We start from the raw sequence: 6,924 nt of genomic DNA, 5'->3' as shown, positions 1-6,924 counted from the left end.
GGACCTGCTGCCTTTGCCTATCCCCAGGCTGCTCCTCTGCAGCTCCAGTACCTCTTTGGGCCTTCACCAAGGCCTGCAGCCAGGGGGTTTACTAGGCTGGAGCACCCCAGCTCCCTTTGCCCTTCCCCAGCACTGCTCCACTTCAGGTACCTTGCTCCCAGGCAGCCAGGCCCTTCCCACTCCAGGGCTAGAGTGAGACTCCCAGCTCCTGGCCCCCAGCCCTCTTATCGGGCCAGCTGGGCCCTGATTGAGCTGGCCACATCTGTGGTCAGCTACTCAGTCAGCTTCCCCCAGTTGTTCTCACTCCCTTTTCCCAGCCCCAGCCCTCTCCAGGGCTGCTTTTATCCCCTGCCTAATGGAGTGGGGCAGCTGCCCCACTACAATAGGATTGATCCCCACTACCTGTCTCCTTCCTGGCCCATGACTTCCGTAGATAGCTATGTTCTCGGAGACAAATGAAACAGATGAGCAACAGGAGGGAAGAAAGACCACAAAGCTACATACAAAAATTATTCCTTTTGTATATCTTCCCCTCGATAACATCTTCACACCCAAACTCACCGACCTGCAACACACCCCCACTCACTCATGCACATGACCAACCAACTGATAAAGCCCTAAAAGCTCATCAGGCTATTTCTCCTGTGGGCTGGGATGCCAGGAAGAGAGAGATTGTTATAGTTATTTATGTTTTTAAATGTGTGGGAGAAACTTGGATAGGACACTTATGGGGGCCATTTTAGCCCTCAGAGAGATAGTACAAGTAGAATTAATTAGAGGCGAGATAATGACTGCAGAACAGACAAAAGCATTTGCTGGCTTCTTTGTTATTTGGACTGTTGTTTGGGGGCTGATTTCTCACCTGGTGTCAATGGGGGAGACAACACTGGCATCAAAGGAGCTGTAACCCTTTACATCAGCAAAGGAATCTATCCCACAGTCTCTATTATTTTTTGGGAGCTTTTTCCTTGTTTAACATTAGAGGGGCACATTTTATTGAGGAAATCCACGTGGGTGGTAGTGGGAATCTTCAGCACACAAAAGATCAGGGACAGTTGATTTGCATTGTTACTGTCCATGTGTTCAGCAATTTTATCCCTAGTTCCTGTTTTGTTTTTTGAAGGCTTCCTTAACCTGAATTATTCTCTGTTTCTTTTCTTTCTGAATCTGCAAATGCTGAAGAACTCGATTCGGGATGTAGGATACGCTGGAGAATCACATCCATTCCCAAGGGAGGGTTGGCGAGATCCATCATGTCCTCCCTTGCGGCTGAGCTTTCAGCTTTATTTTCTGGCTGTCACAACTGACTGTACTGTCGGGCTCTGTTTTGCAAACTGCAAGATGCAGATGGTGTGCAGAGCTCGATGAGCGACAGCTTTGCAGGGAATAAGCTGTCTATCCTATACCATGGGAGAGGTTAAATTGGGATCATTGGCAGGGATGGGGGAAGTTTATATAAACCATTCAAATAAACCTTTCCTTTCTTAGTGTTTGACAGGTATCTCTGTACTATGAATGGCACTGTCTCTGCTAATGGACAATCACCATTTAGGGTCCCTGTCCCCACAACTCAAGAGCCACACTGAAGCAATTCATATCTAACCCAGGGAGGAAATCACCTTTACGGTCACAGGGCCCAAATCATTCAGTGGTGGAAAGCAGACTGAAAGTGCTCCTGGGACAAGGATGTACCAGAGACAGGTCCACAGTGCATTGGCATAGCCCAGGAGAGTGGGCAGCAGCAGAGAGGAGAGGGGGCAGGACCAGAGCACCTCCGAGCAGTGGCAGTTCAGTATAGCCTTCTCACAAGGGTTCCCTTGGTGGAATTTAAAACTGCCTTTCCCTGGGCAGAACCCTTGGGGAGGGCAATTGTAGCTAATTGCCATCTGCCCTCCCCAGCAGGAGAAGGCCTCCGTTGACACAGCTGCTCCTGTTGGCACTGGGGTTGTCAGTTGCATTCACTGGGGTTTGGGAGGGTGCGCCGAGACCAGCCTATGCAATAATCTGCTGTTTCCATTGGCTCACAGGATCTCTGTCTGGGGTCCTCACAGCATTTTAAAATTAAATGGCTGAGTCCAATTGTATTTGCATTGTGTAATGTTCTTGTCTAATGTAATCTCTTCAACTCTCCGTCTCTCCAGCGCTCTGACCCTGAGGCATATATGAGGACAAAGTTCCAGGTTAAATGCAAACCCTCTAGTGTATTTTGAAATGTGCTTGTTTGTATCTCCATTGTACTAATGCTCCATTTAAACCATAGCCAGTCACTAGTTTCCAGGGTGAGGCAGAGGGGACTGTTTGCCCTGACAGCAAAATATTTTACTGCTAGAAAGAGTATCTGTGCTAGTTTTGTAGCCTGCCTGCTGTGAGACACAGGTTTCCAGGCCTGACTTCCTTGTCTCAGGGATTCTATAAAGTTCTTTTAGAGTTAAAACGTCGGGTTTTGTTAAAAGGATTTTTACAAAAGCCAAATATGAATACAAAGATTTTCAAGCAGTTTAAAAAAAAACTCAGTGAAAGGTAGTTTGCTTTTTCTTATTTAAGCAATCTCTGTAGTGCTGGATTATAGCAGAATGAAACAAAAAGTTATGAGCTATAGATAAATCACACACACAAAATTGGGAAACTGGGATAAGAACCCAGGTCATCCCTCTTCAGAAACATAATCCTCCATCCGTTTGAGGAAAAGGAAATCTCTGGTTGTTAGCACTAATAGAAGGTCTCTTATTTTCAGCCACCAGAAAGAGACATGACACATACATAATTTTATAGAATGACCAGAGCCCCGGGTTTTTATGCAACTCAGTTTTCCCACCCTGGGTTCAGAGTTGACTTGCATGGCACGTGTAAAGGTTTTCTTTTTCCCATTCCTTTTTGCAAGGTAGCCTGATTTTCTGTGTGTTTCTCCTTCATTAGGACTGCAGTTTCTGCTTGTTATTGCTTTGTCAGCAGCACATGATTATTTACTGTAGATGTGTTGAATTTGGGATGGCTTAAATGCTTGTCTACCATTGCTTGCTCTCTCAGGACTGGAAGTTGTAATGGAATAAAACAAGCTAATAATAATAAAATATAATAATATTTTATGAAATAGTCATCACTGAATTGACAATGATTTCCTCCAGACAATTTGTGTTGGATTATTAGCAGCAATGATATTTTAGTGTATTAGACCCGCAATAAAGGTCTCTCTATATGATGGGGAGCAAGTAGATACCGGACACAGTGTAAGTATATAATACTCTAAATGCTCTTTATTGAGTACAAAACAAACCTTACTCACTCCACATTCACACCTCAAACATACTATACTAGAGTCCAAAGGTCAGAATGGTCCCGATGGCCATGCATCATTCATACCAGGCCTCAATGACCTATAACATATTACATTATATATATTTATACATTGTGATTCATATATCCAATATATATATATACACACACACAAGTGGATTTATATTTTTATTTTTGCATCAGATGTAAAAAAAACAAAACAAAATAGGTAAGAGAATATTTTTTAAAAATCCATACTTATTTTCAGCTACAAAAGAATCAAATGGGTGTATCTAAAGTTAACATTAATATTTCAGGTTTAAAATGTCAACAACCAAAAAAAGGGAAATGATTTCTTACAATTATGTAGATTACTGGAAAGAGCTGTTATATATCATCAGTTGTATCTTTAATGCATGATCCAACGTCCATGATTTGTTCAGGACCGTGGCCATATTCTAATGTAAGCATTAGAGTATACAATAAATAGAAATGGACCCAAACCAAAAACCCAGATCTGAGCACCTTCTCAATCTGGGGCAGTTTGCATCTGGATCCAAACTTTATAGCTAGTACCTGTCTAATACAGACTGAACCCAAATGTGCCTGAACTTTGGCGAAATTGTATCTGATGGTTGTAGCTTGGGCTAACATCTAATAAAATATTGTGAAAATATCTGTGTAATAAACAAATCAGCTACTGTTTATTGGGTCTTCTTATTGTAATTGTTAGATCATTTGTGTTAGCTATGTAGAAGCCGTATTTACTTACACTGGGTAGCATCAGGCTGAGTTACGTGTCTGGAATCAGTCATCCACAGAGTAAAGAGTGACAATATTTAATGCCCAAGTTACCAGCCAAGCAGAAGACATGGAGGCTATATGGTGCATGGGTTGATCTGATCTGTTTCCTGCAGAGACATATATCCAATGAGCATAAGCATCAGGAACTCAAACATTTAGAACAGTATGCACCGGCTGGCTTTTCGGATAAGTTGTAGAGCTCCTGCCACACTGCACAATCCAAATTGAGTTTAATTTGGCCCATGGTAATTATGAAGTTGATACTTCATTAGCAGTGGGGATTTGGATAAAATAAGGCCCTCCCTGACCATTAACTCGAATCTCAAACCAAACTTTTCAGCCCATGTCACAGCAAAGGTAGGGGAACGTAAGGATTCTCTATTGTTCAGCCTTTCAGGCTCTGAGCTTGACTTTTGCCACCAGTGCTCAAGCCATCTCTTCTGGAACTTCACCTGTGACACATCCCTCCAGGATGACGCAGGGTCAAGAGGTATGTAAATTCTCTACTGGACTGGGCCTCTAGCACACAGCACCATTCTGGATCTTCAGCCTATTACACACACAGCTGTGAGTGATGCACAGAATTGGGGGGGCTAGGGGGAGAGGGGAAGTACTTGGATTGCCTCTCTCTGAAAAGTGTAGGACCCCTGCTGCCCCAATCACAGAACTGTCACACACTGCTACATCCCAAAATTACAGAGGGCAGTACTTCCAAGGATCACAACAACCCCCTGGTAAAATAAACTTGTCCCTTAGGTACCATAATCTTTGGAAAAAACACTGGAACTGCAAATGAATTTAGCTGTGATGTTGAGCACTCAGGCTAGCTTACCCTGCTAGTACATGTGTTTTCTACAGAGAGCCAGTGGCCTCTGTTTCTGCAGCATAATAAAGCAAGTTAGTGCACTGGGATGTGATTCAGATTATCCTAATTGGCTACATCACAAATGCACCAGCAGCTAAGCCTTTACCTCTGATCATGTGACATTTTGCAAAGTAAAACCCATTCATTTTCATCTCCTAGAGGCCGATGCTGCTGCTGCAAGTTTTTTATTTCCAGCATGTCACTTGCAAATATACGTATTTTAATCTAATCCCTTATTTTGCCAGTGCAATTTGTTTTAAACCAAGATAGAGTGAGACAGATGTTGTACCTTTTTATTTAATAAGTAGAAACTGCAAAGTCCTCAAACTGTGTAATTCCCTTCTGCAAGAGTAAGGTATTTATGTGCCAGAATAATGAGCCATCAGCTGAATTGGTGCAAAGTAGCAAGGACACAATGCATCTTATGGCTGTTTGAGAAAAAAGTCCCAGGTAGTAAGTATAGCTTTTCCAGAGGGCAAGCCCCTCTTTGCTAATCTTATTTAAAGGGATCAGGTCAACCAGGAGCTGGTGTCAACTAAGCAGAACGGCAGAGGGAGAAATATTTATATTCAGAAAATATTCAGTATTTAGGTCAATTGATTCAGAAATAGACGTTGTTATTTGGGATCTGGATTTGAAGAAGCCTAACAAAAGGTAAAATTTTACATCCTCTGCATGCATCGGTTATGCACGCCCTAGGATGCTGGAGTTTGTTATTCTTCCTCCCCTCCCCATTATGTGTTTTAATTATTTAATTTTTTTTTTAGCTCTCATTTGAATGAATGCCACACCCTCAGTCCTTACAAATCTTTTTCCTCTGCTATGGAATGCAGATTAAATAAAGGGCCATAAGCGTGCTAGATGATATAGTGCTCAAGTAGATAGATTCTAATTTCAACTTGTTCATCATGAATGGTAGAGCTAGTCAGGAACCCAATTTTCAGTTCTGCTGGAAATATCAAAATTTCCTGTGATATAAAAAATTTGACATTATATCAAAATGTTTCAGTTTGATACAACTGAAACATTTCATTTTGATCTGGATTTTTTTGTTTAACATTTATTAAACAAAAAGTCTTTTAAAATTGAAAAATATCAAAACATTCCATTCCAAAAATATCAAAGCAGGATGTTTCAATGTTATCAGAACACTCCATCTGAAGTTCCACCCCCTGCCCTCCCCAAACCAAATGTTGTCAAATATGAGTCATTTGCACAAAAAGTTTTGCTTTTGAGAAAATGGCATTTTCTAGTAGAAAAAAATGTTCCATCTGAAAAATGTTAACCCAGCGGCAGAGAACATGTTTCAGGGGTCCTAATTGCCTTCCTGTTCTTTATGGGTAGGTGGAAGGGCAGAAGTCTTCAGTTGTGTTGTAACGGGGGGCACAGCACTGGAAAGGCTGAGGACTAGTATATAGCTTCTCATAGCCATTTGGAAATGGCTTCCTGGAGTATTACAGGTCTGATCCAGCACTCTTTAAGTCACATGCAAATTGGTCATTGACTTCAGAGGAGGCAGGATCAGACCCTATATTAATTCCTTCCCCTCTTCTTCTCCACGACATTTTTATTCCCAGGATGAAGGCTTTTGCCACACAATTGTTCCCCAAAACCTGAAAACCAAAGCTGAACCCAAATCAATATGTGTGAAAGGGTTAATAAAACACCGGCCGAAACCAGGAGATATCACCAAGTGTTTGACAAGAAAACTGCTCCTTGACTCTAGACTGACAAAGATTCCTCATATTTTCCTCCCCCTTGGAAAGATTTCAGAGTGCTAAGGATGTTCAAAACAGCCATACAAAGTAACTTCAGACAGCAAACAGGGTTAAAACCTGCCTCCAGAAAGTGAAAGAAAGTCAGATTACTGGTCAAAATTAAATTTGGCTTTGGATTCCATTACTTTCTACATTAAAAAGCTCTGGGGATTAGGAGATAAAAGCAGAATCCAATCTGGAGACAGGCTCAGGGGAAATGCCAGA

This window comes from Dermochelys coriacea, chromosome 16 (assembly GCF_009764565.3).
Source record: "Dermochelys coriacea isolate rDerCor1 chromosome 16, rDerCor1.pri.v4, whole genome shotgun sequence".
Lineage (NCBI taxonomy): Eukaryota > Metazoa > Chordata > Testudines > Dermochelyidae > Dermochelys > Dermochelys coriacea.
This window is presented reverse-complemented; position numbering follows the sequence as displayed.